The sequence below is a fragment of the Ixodes scapularis genome, unplaced genomic scaffold (assembly GCF_016920785.2).
Source record: "Ixodes scapularis isolate PalLabHiFi unplaced genomic scaffold, ASM1692078v2 PGA_scaffold11__112_contigs__length_91849675, whole genome shotgun sequence".
NCBI classification, from domain to species: domain Eukaryota; kingdom Metazoa; phylum Arthropoda; class Arachnida; order Ixodida; family Ixodidae; genus Ixodes; species Ixodes scapularis.
The window spans coordinates 79,458,469-79,477,308 of record NW_024609837.1 but is presented as its reverse complement, the minus strand read 5'-3'; the positions used below and the strand labels follow the sequence as shown (position 1 = coordinate 79,477,308).

Genomic DNA, 18,840 nt, shown 5'->3' with positions numbered 1-18,840 from the left:
CAAAGTGCAGCTTGTGGTTGACTGTGAGGTGCATGAAGCGAGCGTCATCTGCAAGCTTGCTATAGCCAGCCCCACAATCAGTGTATATTCTTGTTCCAGGGCGGACCCACTCGGCTATTAGCCCATGCAGGGTTTTAGCGTCACGGGTCTCCACAAGAACAAGAAAGCACTACCCGCTGCCACGCTCCGCACCGCCGAAAACCCACTGGTCAGGTGTTAAATACCCGCGATGGTACTTTCGCCACCCGAACATACTCTCGTCTAGTTCTACAGTCACGCCTTCACCGCCAATCATCTCTGAATGCGTAAGGACAGCATTTACCACAACCTCCCGACGAATGCTCGTACAATCTGTTATTATCCTACTTGCGACATGAGTCTCCCGCTGAATGACGGCGCACGGTAGGTTCTGGCAACAGAGGTAGACGATTTTCATGAGTTGGGGAAGCGTCAGGTGCAATCTCTCGAAAAAGGAACCGCTCCGTACCGAGACCTCGCTCCTGCACTGAAACTTGACCGGCTTTCTCTTGGGCACCTCACTAGTGATCCACACACCGCACTTCCACGAGTAGCCATCCGCAGATTTAGCGCGGACTTGCAGTGTCCTCGCAGCTTCCCACTCTGGGCACGCACGTGAAGCCAGGAGCAGGCCCATGCCCTGAAGCAAATTAATTGCTTCAATAAGGTCTTTCCTGTTGTCATGAAGACGGCACAAGTTAAACGCCATGGCACTGCTGTTACTCGCCTCTGGAAAAATAAAGCGCCGAGAGGGAGCTGCGCGCTTCTTTGCATTTAATAATTTTATTCTATCCGCAATTTTATACGTCGTGACACCAATCTAACAAACTGATTGGTTAATCGGTCGGACCGCACGATCGTATGACAAAACAAACGCCAAACGTATGACCAGAACGGTTGCCACGGTCGGCATCGTTACAAAGAAGAGAACTATAGTTTAGTAAGGTACGTTGTTGGGCTAGTTGGTTCATCTTAGTAAAACATAAAATAGCGCAACAGAAACAAGGACAAGAAGTAAACAGGACAGGCCTGTCCTGTTTACTTCTTGTCCTTGTTTCTGTTGCGCTTTTTTATGTTTTACAAAGAAGAGAACAGTTGGACCCAACAACAAAATGCAATAACAAAGTGAGTAAAAATTAAAAAAAAATAAGAAGGAAGCCGTTTTCGGGGGGCGTGTTCTTTGATGAGAGCTGTTTCTCGCAATGCTCCTTGTTTGTTTTTCTTTTTGTTACTTTACCCTATAACAATGGTTTTCAACCATTGATGTTTCGCGGACCCCTTGTGGATCGGCGGAGATGTTGGAGGACCCCGTTCGCGGAGAGGGGAGGGGAAATATATAGGTTAATTATGATAGCCATTTAATAAATGGATATAACTAAGGGCTAATATGAAGTAGACTTTTCTTATTGACATATACAGGTGAAAACTCACCCGAAATTTGGAACGTTTCTTCTCAATCTGGGAAAAGACAACCTTTAATGCCGGGATTGACTGATGAGGCTGGACTTCGCGGACCCGTAGAATGCCTTCGCGGACCCCCTTTTGAGAACCACTGCCCTAGAGGATGCCACGGCTCTTATTTGAAGCTGATTTGTTAATTTAATAACAAACAACGCGTTGGAGCGAAGGAGGGAGGGAGGCTTGGCGTCCGAATTCGACCTAGTCTAAAAGAAAAGAAAAGTAAGAATGCACATGGTTGAAAAAAACCCGAGACTGCGGGTAAACGACACAAGAGGCTTTTTAGTGTTGTGTCGTTTACCCGCAGTCTCGCGGTTTTTTCAACCATGTGCAATGTACACCAGCTCGTTTGCGCCCTTACTTTTTTTTTTTTAAGAATGCACGACCGCGCATTCTTGCTTTTCTGTACTGTCATAAGCAAGACAGTTCGTATCAAATCCATCGGTCTGGCCGCCACCAGTCTAACACCAACAAGGGTGAAGCTACACCCTTGTTGGTGTTAGACTGGTGGCGGCTGATAAAACCCGTTTGCTCTACTGACGTCTAACCCCTGGTTAGCTCAGTTGGTAGAGCGCTCCACTTGTAATGGAGAGGTCCCGGGTTCGATACCCGGACCAGGCGGATTTTTTCGGTCGCTCACCAGTCACCTAGCTGTGTTTGGAGATTTATGTTTGTCCCTTGTCCCTCTTGTTCCCCTTCTCCAGGGATTATTTTCATCATGGGTCCGTGTGTTTGTTTTGGTGTGTTTGGTTTGTTTAAGGTCCTAAGCTGTCAGTTTGGGATTGAGGTCACCGTTTACGGTTGAGGTGAAGACCAGTGTGGGTAGGATTGTTTAGATATCAAAGGTTGACCTTGTGACGTCGGTGGTCGGTAGTTAGGTTGTGAATATATAAGACATTGAAAAAATAAACGGAGTAGCTGAGTTTGAGACGAAATCTTTTCCCCTGTCTTTCTTCTTCGACCAAGTTTCTTTGCTTTTACCATAGTCTCGGATTTTGTACATCATCATCAGTATCCACCAGCTCGCCTGCGCACTCACTGTTTTTTCAAGAATGCACAATATATACCGTATGCCAAGACCGTTACACTTATACTCCGCACTCGGCGATGGCTCATGACGCCGCCGACGACCGTTAGGCTATTTATTTTGTTTCTTTTGATTGTTTATCCCGACGACTATTCCACCGTGCCTCAGAGCTTCCAGCGGAGGTACGGCAGTTTTTAATAATTATTATTATTGTCGTTTGAAGGGCATTCTTCCTATGGTGCTTCGTCTTCGTTCCTGACGCCATAAAATTATGAACGGGAAAAGTTAGCGCCACGTATAAAAAAAAAAATAAAAAGTTTAGTTCATGGTCGGATTACTTTGTGCATGCAATTAGTCCAATAAATAATTAGTCGAATTATTTAGCTTTGTTTTTAGCATATTTTTTGTTCATGCGTGAAACGCAGCACCCAACGAGAAGTCATGAGAAGAACGCTGCAACTGCTGAGAACACTTGGCGGTATCACTGTATCGTTTTGAAAGCACTAAAAAAACACGTCGGGGACACTGAACTTCTGGACCAACTGAGTGCGTGCGCGTGTGATGTGTGCGTTTATCATTCTTTTTTAGGGGTTAAAAGCGCTAAAAACGACGGACGAGTAGGAGAGACACACACCACAGAGCGCTACTTGCAACTGAGTTGCAAGTAGCGCTCTGTGGTGTGTGTCTCTCCTACTCGTCCGTCGTTTTTAGCGCTTTTAACCCCTAAACATGTTCAACCAACTAGCCCAAATGCAAACCCTTCTGCGATTGTCATTCTTTCTTTTTAGATTGTAGGCGCGAAAATCCACACGGACTAGGGCCTGAGTAACGCGGAGTCTCGGCCAACATGTGGGTGCTGTTACTCAGGCTCTAGTCAGTGTGGATTTTTCGCGTCTATGATCTAAACAGAAAGAATATTTTTATGGCGTCAGGAGCGAAGCAGCATAGGAAAAGTGCCCCTCAAACGACAATAGTAATAATTAGGGAGCCTTCATGTGCGCTTTGCTAGGGCGATGCCACCCTTTGTAATACCACTCGCCGACAAACCAGCAGTCATTTTGATTCTCGGCGATAATCCGTGGGGCTTATAACCCTCCCGGAAACAAGCACCTTATCTCAGAAGTTCGGAGCAGCGTTGTGGAACCCACGGAGGGAGGATTAGCATTTTCCCCCTCGGATGGGATTACCGATTGACAGAAAGGCCACTTTCCGGCGCACGGGGAAACAATGAGAGAAACAAAATGGCGGTGGAGGAGGGTGTGGAAAAGGGAAACAGGCACTTGGCATCACTCTATGCGAAGCGCACATGAAGGCACTCTAGTAATAATTGTTAAAATCCGCCGGACCTCCGCTGGAAGCTCTGAGGAACGGTGGAGTAGTCGTCGCGATAGAAACTCTTAAAAAAACAAAATAAATAGCCTAACGGTCGTCGGCGGCGTCATGAGGCCTCGCCGAGTGCGCAGTATAACGGTCTTGGATTGCGGTATATCATGTGCATTCTTATTTTTTTTTTCTTTTAGACTACGTCCAATTCGGACACCAAGCCTCCCTCCCTCCTTTGTTCCATCCAACGCGTTGTTTGTTATTGAATTCACAAATCAGCTTCAAATAAGGGTCGTTGCACCCTCTAGGGTAAAGAAACAAAAAGAAAAACAAACAAGGAAAACGGCGAGCAGTACCTCTCATCAAAGAACACGCCGCCCGAGAAGGCACTCTTCTCATTTTTCTTTTTATTCACTTTGTTGCTTCATTTCGTTGTCGGGTCCTACTGTTTTCTTCTTTGTAACGATGCCGACCGTGGCAACCGTTCTGGTCATACGATTGGCGTTTGTTTTGTCACGCGATGGTACGGTCCGACCGATTAACCAATGAGTTTGTTAGAATGGTGTCACGAGGTAAAAAATGGCGGATCAAATAAAAATAATAAATGCAAAGAAGCGCGCAGTTCCCCCTGGGCACTTTATTCTTCCAAAGGCAAGTATCGCAGTGCCATTACGTTTAACTTGTGCCGTCTTCATGACGCCATGAAAAACCCTCTTGAAGCAATTAATTTGCTTCAGGGCATGGGCCTGCTCCTGGGTTTACCTGCGTACCCAGAGTGCGGAGCTGCGATGACGCTGCATGTCCGCGCTAAATCTGGGGTTGGCTGCTCGTGAAAGTGCGGTGTGTGGATCACTCATGAGGTGCCCAAGAGGAAGCCAGTCAAATTTCAGTGCAGGGCCGAGGTCTCGGTGCGGAGCGGTTTCTTTTTCGAGGGATCGCAACTGACTCTTCCCCAATTCATGAAAATCATCTACCTCTGGGCCCGTTTTCTCGAACGCGAACCGTGGGTTAAAGTTAACTATTGTCCCTAGAAAAGGGAATGCTAGGTCACGTGACTGGGAGAGCAGGGGCGCCGAAAGAGGAGCAGTACCTACAAGCAAAATGGCCGCGACGTCGCTTAATGAGGGCTAATAGTTCTGCTTGGTTCTGCTGAACATTCATTTCGATCTGGCTGTTATATTAATGATGCACCATCAACCTAGCACGTCAAGCAAAGCGGTAGCTCAGAGGGGCTACTAAACTAACCCACGGCAGCATTCCGCGAACGTATCACTCTTCAGCGGTCCGGGATCCAAGACATATGACGGTACATAAGCCTTGCAAGTGTTTTTATGGTGAGTAAAAAAAATGTTTTGCGAACAAGTGTTGGTAAATATTTATTCTAACACGTCTAATTTGTTACACTATATGCACGCCAACTCGTGAGCAGTGATTAGTTTGCGAAGACAGGGGGTTATCCTAGATAAGGTCTTCGTTGCGGGTGAACAGCTGGACATTGTACTGTTTGTTTGTTCAATGTGCGCCAACAGTATGCCGACAGCATCGAAGTTTCTACATATCCGCGGTGGCCAGCAATTCAATGGTGACGAGAAGCTTTGCTCTCGTCACCGGTGGATCGGTTGGGCAAAAGAAAAGGGGACAAACTGTTCAGATCAGCAGGAATCGCAGAAACGCGCGTCGCAAGGAACAAAAACGAGACTACAGCACCGCCGTTGCCACACTTGAAGGCACACGGGAAAGTTACGCGTTATTTATGGCGAAACATATTGAAGGAAATGTTTCGTACATTTTCGAATATTCGTCGACAAACTCTAGCATAGTAGCTAAAATTTCTTCGTATCATCTGAAGAAATAAGTTGGTTTTCAAGTACACCATTACTATATTTTGACTTAAAATACCATACTAGATCGATAACAACCAGCGTAAGAAGAGGATAAACAAAATGACTGGCTTGTTTCACCGATAGATGGCGCATCTTACTGCCCAATCAAAAATAAATATTGTTGTTTTATATCCAGCCGTTTATTATAGTACCTAGGTACTTTTTCCTTCCTAGGCCACCGCGGTTTACCAAAATGGGTTTACCATCGCTTCGAGAAAACCGGCCCAGGTGCCAGGACCTACCGTGCGCCGTCATTCAGAGACTCTGATGTGGCAAGTAAGACAATAACTGATTGTACGAGCCTTTGTCGGGAGGTTGTGGTAAATGCCGTCCTTACGCATTCAGAGATGATTGGCGGTGCAGGCGTGACTGTAGAAACTAAACAAGAGTATGTTCGGGCGGCAAAAGTACCATCGCGGGTATTTAAGGCCTGGCCAGTGGGTTTTCGGCGGTGTGGACCGTGGCAGCGGGTGCTGCTTTCTTGTTCTCGTGGAGACCCGTGACGCTAAAACCCTGCAAGAGCTAATAGCCGAGTGGGTCCGCCCTGGAACAAGAATAATCACTGACTGATGGGCTGGCTACAGGAAGCTTGAAGACGACGCTCGCTTCACGCACCTCACTGTCAACCACAAGCTGCACTTTGTCGACCCGAACACTGGTGCGCACACCAATACGGTCGAGGGCACCTGAACCCACGTCAAAAACTTTCTTCCATCAGGACGGCGCGGGAGCCACCATTTCGTTGGTCACCTTGCAAAGTTGATGTTTTGAAGGAGAGAAGGCGCGCGGAAACACTGATAGATTCCAGTCCTTCGTCGCCGCAGCCGCCAAAGTCCATAGCGCCGGCGCAGACAGGAACCTTCCCTATAGTGCGGAGGACGAGGATTCTGACGGCCCGGTGACTTCGAGTGATCCGCTGCGCTGAACCCGTCGCCCGTCTGCGTGCATGAAGACGACTTATGCGTCAACCTCTTGTCAAGTGCTCGTTACGTCAGTTATATGCTCTGGTAGCGGTCAAAACAGACCCTTTCAGGGCCCCCATATTTTGCAAACGGAGATGTTTTCTGAATGCGTCACCTCGTGTCTCTGTAAAAAAAGTTCACAGGAAAGACCCAACAAAGGTATGTGGTCCTATACTTGGATATCGCGTGTTACGAATCATATAAAAATTGTTCTTGCTTATGTCGCGCCTGTGATCCCAATAAATGCCGCCGTTGCAGTCGCCCCATGGTGGTGTTGCTTGCTCACTCGCCGTCGGCGTGTCTTAACTTCGTCGCCTTCGCCAGACGCGCACCTGTTGATCTCATTGTGTTATTATAATGTACACTAGGGGTTCAACTGGCACCAGTGTCTATGCGACTTCCGTGACGCAAATTGAAGCAGCGAGCAACCAGTGTACCTTTGCGGTGCTCCTGTGCATTCCTATGGGAAAACGTGCCTGCATTTTGTTCCTTCGGCGGGAAAAAAACACGGAGTACTTTGATTACTTGGGTTGTACCGAATAGAATGTACCTTGATTAACACTGTAAAAGTGTAATTGCTTTAGTTATCGCATTTTGTTTTTGATGAGTGAACGATGTTTAACTTTGCTACAGTAAACTGACAAACACTGTTATCGCTAATGGATTTTTCTGGATATAATGTCAAGGTCACGTCGTCCACGATATTTGCGTAATGCAGTACCGGTCGTGTCACGAATCCAGTGAATGCTCCGCCTCCAGCGCGAGCTTTCTTTCGTCATTAACACTTCGTCGCACGCGCAGACAAAGCAGGTGGAAAGCAACGAGCACGTGCTGGGGGAGGAGCACCTACATGACTCTTAACCTGTCAACAACTCTACACAATTCACAATCGAGAAAATGTAGTTCCCTGATTTTTTTTTTTTGCTTCCCTTGGCATTTAGCTTTGGTGAATTGTCATCAATGCCCCATTTGTTGACTGGCATTGAATCAACAGTCGATAAAGGGGTCCTATACTTCTCTTCACCTGATAGGAGCGGCGTACCGATATTGTAGCGTGAGCTACACTGGCCGAGGTTGAGCAGTTTCGCGTGGCTGTCAAAGAGCCGTGCTGCGCAAGCGCGAGGAGCAGTGACGTCACACAGCGCACAGCTGGCGCGCCGGTGGCGCCACCGCCGCGCGCTCCGCCGCCACCGCCGCGCGCTCCGCCGCCACCGCCGCGCGCTCCGCCGCCACCGCGCGCGCCTCTCCGGTCTGCGCATTCCAGAGGAGTGACGTCATAGCCGCGGCAGACGCACTGGCGCCGCCGCGTGCCCAGCTGTGCGCCTCCGTTGCGCAGTAGCCGAGTCTGACGCTGCACCGGAGCCGCTTGATAACGCCTCTCATTTTTTGCGTATAAGCTCACGCTACCTATATCCTGGCATAGCCGAGCTAAGCCACCGTAATTTTTTTTTGTGCAGGCGCAATCATTGATTAAACATACTTCCCACCATGTTCAGAACATAAAACTAGAAGCTGCATCAAGCTAATATATGATGGCAACGTTCAAAAACCTGTAATGTCTAGTTTTTTTATTTATTTATTTATTTATATGTGTACTTCAATTTGCCCGGTTCTTTTGCAAATGGAAAAATTTAAATTGCAATGTTTAGATTTAGTCTCGATCGAAGAATCATAATTAGCTCCCAAGGTACGTATAAGCCATGGAGCCACGAAACCCAAAATCCAACAAATCAATAATATTAATAAGAAAAGAAAAGAGATGACGTGCTTCAAAGAGTTCCGAAAACCCAACAATTACCCAGACTATTCATCACCTCAAACTGAACGTCCGGTGCCAAATACTCCAACTTGTGCGAGAGAAAACGGTCACTAGAGCATACCGCAATAACGGTAATTTGTTTTTCAGTTGGAATGCTTTTTCACTTTCCACGAGCTTACCGGCAGGTCCGGCAGTAGTTCGACCCAGCTATATTCGCACGCAACGGCATTGACCGAGAAGCATCTTTGTTGCGGTGTAACGGCAAGAATAAAAGCGATCGTTTTCTTTAATTATTTTCCTCTCAAAACTCGATGGTGTAGTTTAGAAGTCGTATACACTGGACCCAAGCATTGAGTGAGTACTCGAGCTGGGCACGCGATAATGGTTATATGGACAAGCGTTCAGGTAGTTGCTCGTGTCCAATAGTTTTCATGACGACAAAAACAGAACCTTAAAGGGACACTGAGAGGGTAGTTATGAATGTCGATGTTTTTATTTGAACATAACCTATGAAAGTCCAACTGCTCAAAACACAAATTGCGGGTTGAAATTCGTATTCTTTCCGCCCAGAAACCACCGATCGATAATTGGCCCATTTTAGGCGCGCTGACTCTTTTTTCTATGGTCACGTGCCGTTCAAAATGATGCGTGCCAAGTATATTCAAAGTCGTTTGTTATCTAAGGCACAGATTCGATATTAAAAATATAAATGACTCTGAACCCAATTTTTTGTGGCTTCCAAGAAAATGCAAATATGTTGATGGAAACAAAAATCGTCGCGCTGACCACTGAAAATATACGTACCTGTCATCCTCAATATCACGACGTACCGCCGGCTAGACGACGCGATGGTGGCGCGTGTGACGGATCAATGTTGCGACGGACGTGGGACCGCTACGTTGTAATTGTGGTTTGCGGTAGCGGCTAATCGATCATCATGCACACTGCAGAAGAGCGAGGGGAACGTATATAGGTGCGAAACAATTGCACAACAAGCGCTTAAAGCAACGTGCTCGTTGTCGTCGTCTGTTTCACACGCCCGAGAAACTGAAGGACGAAAAAGGTAGACACGTGATTTCCGTCAACTCCCCCCTCCGAGCCTCCATGCACTTGTTTCGGCTTCGGTTTCGAGCAATTGTGTTTTTTTTTTTTTTTACTTTGGTAAAAATTTACGTGACTCTGTAGCAAAATATTGAGTGGGCAGGCCTTTGACACCATAATACTTTGCCTGGTAAAAAACAAAAAAAAAAAACTAAAAATTTGCGGGTGTCAGTTGCGTGGCCATGATACACATTGGCTGCATATATTCTGCTTCGGGTCATGTGACTGCTTCTTCTGATTGCAAGTTGTGGAAAAAAAAGCTGCTCGTTTTACTTTCATGCTTTTTTTTTTTAGACTACTATTGCACAAGGGGGAAAAGCTAACGCCTGTTTTATATGTTATAAACGTTAGGTATTCAATAGTGGTGTTTACGCGAAGTGCAAAAATTTGTGCACCGCCTTTTTAAGTCAAGACGCAGCCGGAGCTACGAGGTACTGGGACCGATCAAGCAGCGTCAAACACGCAAGTCACTGCGATTTCTCTGTTCATGATTTGTCGAGGTATTATAGAGCACCATGATGGTGTTCTTATGACGCTGTCCAATTGGTACGATCAGCACATAGCGTCAGCTGCGCCTGCACTTTTAAAAACACTAACACCATGGTGGTGTTCTTCTGACGCTGTCCAATTGGTACGATCAGCACATAGCGTCAGCTGCACCTGCACTTTTAAAAACACTAACACCCCACCCTTTTATTTTTACTAGTTGTTAGAACTTCGCCGCTAGGAACGAGCCGTACGCTATGTTTTGTCAAAACCTAAACAGAAGATGACGTTGTTTATTGGGATTGCGTCATGTGCGATGGCTGTAAAAACGAAAATTGAGTTGCTTCACACTCCCCCACAATGACGTCAAGTCATTAGTAAATAAATTCAACGGGGTATAATATTTGTACGGGTCTCCTAATAATGGTACCATTAAGAAGATGCACCATAGCATCTCGTATGTGCCCGTCTCGTGCAGTCAATGCTTCTACGACTTCTCCTGTCTTCCCAAGTTTTCGAGCTTGGAGATGTTGTTGAGCCAACACTAGAGTTCCTTTCTTCAGGGCACTGGAGGAAGTCGGCACCGTGAAATGAGCAGATCGCAGACTGGTCAAGTATTCCCTCTTCCATCTACGCCAAAAATGATCTGCCATCTGTTGACGGTAACGCCACCGCCTGTTGTGTTGTCCTTCAAGGGGAGGCACAGGCTTCGCGCTGGAGCTGGTCAAAATTGCAGTTAAACACGTTCCCACCAGAAAACGGGAAGGGAGCAAATCTTTGGTATCTCCAAAGCTTCTAGGCAATGCTTCTTTTAGCAGTACTGGCTCCTTAGCCAGACTCGTACCCTTCTGCGATTTTCCTTGATGATGTTTCCTGCTCCTCCAAAAGGGTAGATAATAATGTATTCTTCACCAACAACCTCGAGCTGCAGCTTACGTGAAAGTTCTTCCATCACAAAGGTTCGTTGGCTTTCTCCATCAAAAAAGATGCGCGTGAGAGGTCTTTGCTGTTTCCCTTGTGCCCAGACCTGAGCTGTTTGAAGTAGTACAGCAGGTCTTTTATCGCTCTTCCTGCCAGTCGAAGAGTGTAACTCTGCTGCGGTGTTCTTACCTTTCTTCCAGGATGGGTCACACATATGAGTTGTGTGCCTTCGCCCGCATGTTTCACACAGGATTCTTTTGCTGCGACAATCTTTGGAGGTGTGTCCCTTGATCGAACACCGGAAACATCGTCCTGCTTCTCGAAATCTTTGCTTCTCCTCCAGAGAAATTGATGTCTGACAATCTCGTTAGCATGGTTTTTCGTGGCACAGAATGCGCACGGTTCAGTCTGCTTGGAGCGACTAGTTGAGGAAAGAGCAGCGGCTAATCCCTTGAGAGAAGCCTTTCCGCCTTCTGTTATCTTGGTATGGCTCATACTCTTGGCTTCTCGCTGACGAACTTGTTGAGCCTCTTCACGGCTCTCCACTTCGAGCTTAAGGAAGCGTTGTAAAATCTCTATTTTTATACCGTCGTTTTCCTTGTCCGTAGGACGTCGGCACTTGTGGTAATCAATGACTAACTCTCCTGGTAGCATTCTCAGTAGCGGAGAGCAGAGCATAGCTCCGTAAGTGTCGTTCTTCACCCCGAGCGCGGTGAGAGCGGCCATATTACGTTGCAAGTGGTCATAGAGACGTCGCAATCCGCTCACCTCGCTCGAGTGTCGTACTGCTGGAAAATCAAGTAGTTGGGAGAGGTGTTCTTGAATGAGAACGTCAGTCCGACCGAAGCGCCCCCTGAGAAGCTCAACGACGGTATCGTAGTTTTCTCCCGTTGCTTGAATGCTAGCTATCGCCGATGCTGCCTTTCCCGTAAGCGCCGACCGCAGGTACGAGAACTTCTCAGCGTTAGAAAGGCTGTCGTTGTCATGTATGGCTTTCTTGTACTGTTCCTAGAAGGGTTGCCAATCAGTAGCTGCACCGCCAAACCGTTAAAGCTCCAGTTTCGGCAGCTTCACCTCAGAGGTTGCGACGTGTCCGTCGCAGTCAATGTGAATTCGCGTTGTACCGGCTTGGAGCCTCGCTCGTCGGAGTTCCTCTACCACCTGTGCGATGGTGGCGATGTACGTGACGATCTTGCCGTCATATTCAATGGTGCGGGCGTAGGTTTGCTCAACGTCTCCGTCAGGTACCAGTGGTTCGTTGGATGCGTTCACGTTGCTCAGCTGTATTCGCAACTCACTGAGCCTCACCGATGATTCGTTGAGGCTTCGCTCGTCGGAGTGGCTTGCGATAGCTGCGTCGATGTCGGAGATCAGCCTCGTTACTTGAGACCTCAGAGCCGTCCGCTTCTGCTTTAGTTGTTCCATGGCGTCTCTGGGTCTCGCGGCGTTGCTGGCGTTGCGGCGTCACTAGGCCTCGTTGAGCGATAACGTCGGTAGCGTCGTTGGAGCTCGCTCTCTTGCGGCGTCCCTTGGCTCGTTTCGTTACGGCGTCACTAATCCTCGTTGAATAATAATGTCAGCAGGGTCGCTGGAGCTCGCTCTCGTGCGGCGTCCCTTGGCTCGTTGAGTGATAACGTCGGCAGCGTCGTTGGAGCTCATTTTCTTGCGGCGTCCCTTGGCGCGTTTTCTTGGCGCGTTTTATTGCGACGTCACTAGGCCTCGTTGAGTGATAACGTCGGTAGCGCCGTTGGAGCTCGTTCTCTTCCGGCGTCCCTTGGCGCGTTTTCTTGGCGCGTTTTGTTGCGACGTCGCTAGGCCTCATTGAGCGATAACGTCAGTAGGTTCGTTGGAGCACGCTCTCTTCCGGCGTCCCTTGGCTTGTTTCGATGCGGCGTCACTAATCCTCGTTGAGTAATAATGTCAGTAGGGTCGCTGGAGCTCGCTCTCTTGCGGCGTCCCTTGGCTCGTTGAGTGATAACGTCGGCAGCGTCGTTGGAGCTCGTTCTCTTGCGGCGTCCCTTGGCGCGTTTTCTTGGCGCGTTTTGTTGCGACGTCACTAGGCCTCGTTGAGTGATAACGTCGGTAGCGTCGTTGGAGCTCGTTCTCTTCCGGCGTCCCTTGGCGCGTTTTCTTGGCGCGTTTTGTTGCGACGTCACTAGGCCTCGTTGAGTGATAACGTCGGTAGCTTCGTTGGAGCTCGCTCTCTTCCGGCGTCCCTTGGCTCGTTTCGTTGCGGCGTCACTAATCCTCGTTGAGTAATAATGTCAGTAGGGTCACTGGAGCTCGCTCTCGTGCGGCGTCCCTTGGCGCGTTGAGTGATAACGTCGGCAGCGTCGTTGGAGCTCGTTCTCTTGCGGCGTCCCTTGGCGCGTTTTCTTGGCGCGTTTTGTTGCGACGTCACTAGGCCTCGTTGAGTGATAACGTCGGTAGCGTCGTTGGAGCTCGTTCTCTTCCGGCGTCCCTTGGCGCGTTTTCTTGGCGCGTTTTGTTGCGACGTCACTAGGCCTCGTTGAGTGATAACGTCGGTAGCTTCGTTGGAGCTCGCTCTCTTCCGGCGTCCCTTGGCTCGTTTCGTTGCGGCGTCACTAATCCTCGTTGAGTAATAATGTCAGTAGGGTCACTGGAGCTCGCTCTCGTGCGGCGTCCCTTGGCTCGTTGAGTGATAACGTCGGCAGCGTCGTTGGAGCTCGTTCTCTTGCGGCGTCCCTTGGCGCGTTTTCTTGGCGCGTTTTGTTGCGACGTCACTAGGCCTCGTTGAGTGATAACGTCGGTAGCGTCGTTGGAGCTCGTTCTCTTCCGGCGTCCCTTGGCGCGTTTTCTTGGCGCGTTTTGTTGCGACGTCACTAGGCCTCGTTGAGTGATAACGTCGGTAGCTTCGTTGGAGCTCGCTCTCTTCCGGCGTCCCTTGGCTCGTTTCGTTGCGGCGTCACTAATCCTCGTTGAGTAATAATGTCAGTAGGGTCGCTGGAGCTCGCTGTCGTGCGGCGTCCCTTGGCTCGTTGAGTGATAACGTCGGCAGCGTCGTTGGAGCTCGTTCTCTTGCGGCGTCCCTTGGCGCGTTTTCTTGGCGCGTTTTGTTGCGACGTCACTAGGCCTCGTTGAGTGATAACGTCGGTAGCTTCGTTGGAGCTCGCTCTCTTCCGGCGTCGCTTGGCTCGTTTCGTTGCGGCGTCACTAATCCTCGTTGAATAATAATGTCAGTAGGGTCGCTGGAGCTCGCTGTCGTGCGGCGTCCCTTGGCTCGTTGAGTGATAACGTCGGCAGCGTCGTTGGAGCTCGTTCTTTTGCGGCGTCCCTTGGCGCGTTTTCTTGGCGCGTTTTGTTGCGACGTCACTAGGCCTCGTTGAGTGATAACGTCGGTAGCTTCGTTGGAGCTCGCTCTCTTCCGGCGTCGCTTGGCTCGTTTCGTTGCGGCGTCACTAATCCTCGTTGAATAATAATGTCAGTAGGGTCGCTGGAGCTCGCTGTCGTGCGGCGTCCCTTGGCTCGTTGAGTGATAACGTCGGCAGCGTCGTTGGAGCTCGTTCTCTTGCGGCGTCCCTTGGCGCGTTTTCTTGGCGCGTTTTGTTGCGACGTCACTAGGCCTCGTTGAGTGATAACGTCGGTAGCTTCGTTGGAGCTCGCTCTCTTCCGGCGTCGCTTGGCTCGTTTCGTTGCGGCGTCACTAATCCTCGTTGAATAATAATGTCAGTAGGGTCGCTGGAGCTCGCTGTCGTTCGCCGTCCCTTGGCTCGTTGAGTGATAACGTAGGCAGCGTCGTTGGAGCTCGTTCTCTTGCGGCGTCCCTTGGCGCGTTTTCTTGGCGCGTTTTGTTGCGACGTCACTAGGCCTCGTTGAGTGATAACGTCGGCAGCTTCGTTGGAGCTCGTTCTCTTGCCGCGTCCCTTGGTGCGTTTTCTTGGCGCGTTTTGTTGCGACGTCACTAGGCCTCATTGAGCGATAACGTCGGTAGCTTCGTTGGAGCTCGCTCTCTTGCGGCGTCCCTTGGCTCGTTTCGTTGCGGCGTCACTAATCCTCGTTGAGTAATAATGTCAGTAGGGTCGCTGGAGCTCGCTCTCGTGTGGCGTCCCTTGGCTCGTTCAGTGATAACGTCGGCAGCTTCGTTGGAGCTCGTTCTCTTGCCGCGTCCCTTGGTGCGTTTTCTTGGCGCGTTTTGTTGCGACGTCACTAGGCCTCACTGAGCGATAACGTCGGTAGCTTCGTTGGAGCTCGCTCTCTTCCGGCGTCCCTTGGCTCGTTTCGTTGCGGCGTCACTAATCCTCGTTGAGTAATAATGTCAGTAGGGTCGCTGGAGCTCGCTCTCTTGCGGCGTCCCTTGGCTCGTTTCGTTGCGGCGTCACTAATCCTCGTTGAGTAATAATGTCAGTAGGGTCGCTGGAGCTCGCTCTCTTCCGGCGTCCCTTGGCTCGTTGAGTGATAACGTCGGTAGCGTTGTTGGAGCTCGCTCTCTTCCGGCGTCCCTTTTCTCGTTTCGTTGCGGCGTCACTAATCCTCGTTGAGTAATAATGTCAGTAGGGTCGCTGGAGCTCGCTCTCTTCCGGCGTCCCTTGGCTCGTTGAGTGATAACGTCGGCAGCGTCGTTGGAGCTCGTTCTCTTCCGGCGTCCCTTGGCGCGTTTCGTTGCGGCGTCACTAATCCTCGTTGAGTAATAATGTCAGTAGGGTCGCTGGAGCTCGCTCTCTTCCGGCGTCCCTTGGCTCGTTGAGTGATAACGTCGGTAGCTTCGTTGGAGCTCGCTCTCTTCCGGCGTCCCTTGGCTCGTTTCGTTGCGGCGTCACTAATCCTCGTTGAGTAATAATGTCAGTAGGGTCGCTGGAGCTCGCTCTCTTGCGGCGTCCCTTATATGTTATAAACGTTAGGTATTCAATAGTGGTGTTTACGCGAAGTGCAAAAATTTGTGCACCGCCTTTTTAAGTCAAGACGCAGCCGGAGCTACGAGGTACTGGGACCGATCAAGCAGCGTCAAACACGCAAGTCACTGCGATTTCTCTGTTCATGATTTGTCGAGGTATTATAGAGCACCATGATGGTGTTCTTATGACGCTGTCCAATTGGTACGATCAGCACATAGCGTCAGCTGCGCCTGCACTTTTAAAAACACTAACACCATGGTGGTGTTCTTCTGACGCTGTCCAATTGGTACGATCAGCACATAGCGTCAGCTGCACCTGCACTTTTAAAAACACTAACACCCCACCCTTTTATTTTTACTAGTTGTTAGAACTTCGCCGCTAGGAACGAGCCGTACGCTATGTTTTGTCAAAACCTAAACAGAAGATGACGTTGTTTATTGGGATTGCGTCATGTGCGATGGCTGTAAAAACGAAAATTGAGTTGCTTCACACTCCCCCACAATGACGTCAAGTCATTAGTAAATAAATTCAACGGGGTATAATATTTGTACGGGTCTCCTAATAATGGTACCATTAAGAAGATGCACCATAGCATCTCGTATGTGCCCGTCTCGTGCAGTCAATGCTTCTACGACTTCTCCTGTCTTCCCAAGTTTTCGAGCTTGGAGATGTTGTTGAGCCAACACTAGAGTTCCTTTCTTCAGGGCACTGGAGGAAGTCGGCACCGTGAAATGAGCAGATCGCAGACTGGTCAAGTATTCCCTCTTCCATCTACGCCAAAAATGATCTGCCATCTGTTGACGGTAACGCCACCGCCTGTTGTGTTGTCCTTCAAGGGGAGGCACAGGCTTCGCGCTGGAGCTGGTCAAAATTGCAGTTAAACACGTTCCCACCAGAAAACGGGAAGGGAGCAAATCTTTGGTATCTCCAAAGCTTCTAGGCAATGCTTCTTTTAGCAGTACTGGCTCCTTAGCCAGACTCGTACCCTTCTGCGATTTTCCTTGATGATGTTTCCTGCTCCTCCAAAAGGGTAGATAATAATGTATTCTTCACCAACAACCTCGAGCTGCAGCTTACGTGAAAGTTCTTCCATCACAAAGGTTCGTTGGCTTTCTCCATCAAAAAAGATGCGCGTGAGAGGTCTTTGCTGTTTCCCTTGTGCCCAGACCTGAGCTGTTTGAAGTAGTACAGCAGGTCTTTTATCGCTCTTCCTGCCAGTCGAAGAGTGTAACTCTGCTGCGGTGTTCTTACCTTTCTTCCAGGATGGGTCACACATATGAGTTGTGTGCCTTCGCCCGCATGTTTCACACAGGATTCTTTTGCTGCGACAATCTTTGGAGGTGTGTCCCTTGATCGAACACCGGAAACATCGTCCTGCTTCTCGAAATCTTTGCTTCTCCTCCAGAGAAATTGATGTCTGACAATCTCGTTAGCATGGTTTTTCGTGGCACAGAATGCGCACGGTTCAGTCTGCTTGGAGCGACTAGTTGAGGAAAGAGCAGCGGCTAATCCCTTGAGAGAAGCCTTTCCGCCTTCTGTTATCTTGGTATGGCTCATACTCTTGGCTTCTCGCTGACGAACTTGTTGAGCCTCTTCACGGCTCTCCACTTCGAGCTTAAGGAAGCGTTGTAAAATCTCTATTTTTATACCGTCGTTTTCCTTGTCCGTAGGACGTCGGCACTTGTGGTAATCAATGACTAACTCTCCTGGTAGCATTCTCAGTAGCGGAGAGCAGAGCATAGCTCCGTAAGTGTCGTTCTTCACCCCGAGCGCGGTGAGAGCGGCCATATTACGTTGCAAGTGGTCATAGAGACGTCGCAATCCGCTCACCTCGCTCGAGTGTCGTACTGCTGGAAAATCAAGTAGTTGGGAGAGGTGTTCTTGAATGAGAACGTCAGTCCGACCGAAGCGCCCCCTGAGAAGCTCAACGACGGTATCGTAGTTTTCTCCCGTTGCTTGAATGCTAGCTATCGCCGATGCTGCCTTTCCCGTAAGCGCCGACCGCAGGTACGAGAACTTCTCAGCGTTAGAAAGGCTGTCGTTGTCATGTATGGCTTTCTTGTACTGTTCCTAGAAGGGTTGCCAATCAGTAGCTGCACCGCCAAACCGTTAAAGCTCCAGTTTCGGCAGCTTCACCTCAGAGGTTGCGACGTGTCCGTCGCAGTCAATGTGAATTCGCGTTGTACCGGCTTGGAGCCTCGCTCGTCGGAGTTCCTCTACCACCTGTGCGATGGTGGCGATGTACGTGACGATCTTGCCGTCATATTCAATGGTGCGGGCGTAGGTTTGCTCAACGTCTCCGTCAGGTACCAGTGGTTCGTTGGATGCGTTCACGTTGCTCAGCTGTATTCGCAACTCACTGAGCCTCACCGATGATTCGTTGAGGCTTCGCTCGTCGGAGTGGCTTGCGATAGCTGCGTCGATGTCGGAGATCAGCCTCGTTACTTGAGACCTCAGAGCCGTCCGCTTCTGCTTTAGTTGTTCCATGGCGTCTCTGGGTCTCGCGGCGTTGCTGGCGTTGCGGCGTCACTAGGCCTCGTTGAGCGATAACGTCGGTAGCGTCGTTGGAGCTCGCTCTCTTGCGGCGTCCCTTGGCTCGTTTCGTTACGGCGTCACTAATCCTCGTTGAATAATAATGTCAGCAGGGTCGCTGGAGCTCGCTCTCGTGCGGCGTCCCTTGGCTCGTTGAGTGATAACGTCGGCAGCGTCGTTGGAGCTCATTTTCTTGCGGCGTCCCTTGGCGCGTTTTCTTGGCGCGTTTTGTTGCGACGTCACTAGGCCTCGTTGAGTGATAACGTCGGTAGCTTCGTTGGAGCTCGCTCTCTTCCGGCGTCCCTTGGCTCGTTTCGTTGCGGCCTCGTTGAGTGATAACGTCGGTAGCGTCGTTGGAGCTCGTTCTCTTCCGGCGTCCCTTGGCTCGTTTCGTTGCGGCGTCACTAATCCTCGTTGAGTAATAATGTCAGTAGGGTCGCTGGAGCTCGCTGTCGTGCGGCGTCCCTTGGCTCGTTGAGTGATAACGTCGGCAGCGTCGTTGGAGCTCGTTCTCTTG

The 18,840-nt window shown here is 49.7% G+C and overlaps 2 pseudogenes; both read right to left on the bottom strand.

Annotated features, from left to right (window-relative positions):
* Positions 1 to 10,828: 10,828 nt before the first annotated feature.
* LOC121835097 lies at positions 10,829 to 12,363 on the bottom strand (annotated as a pseudogene).
* Positions 12,364 to 16,743: 4,380 nt separating this feature from the next.
* LOC121835096 lies at positions 16,744 to 18,278 on the bottom strand (annotated as a pseudogene).
* Between the last annotated feature and the right edge of the window lie 562 nt (positions 18,279 to 18,840).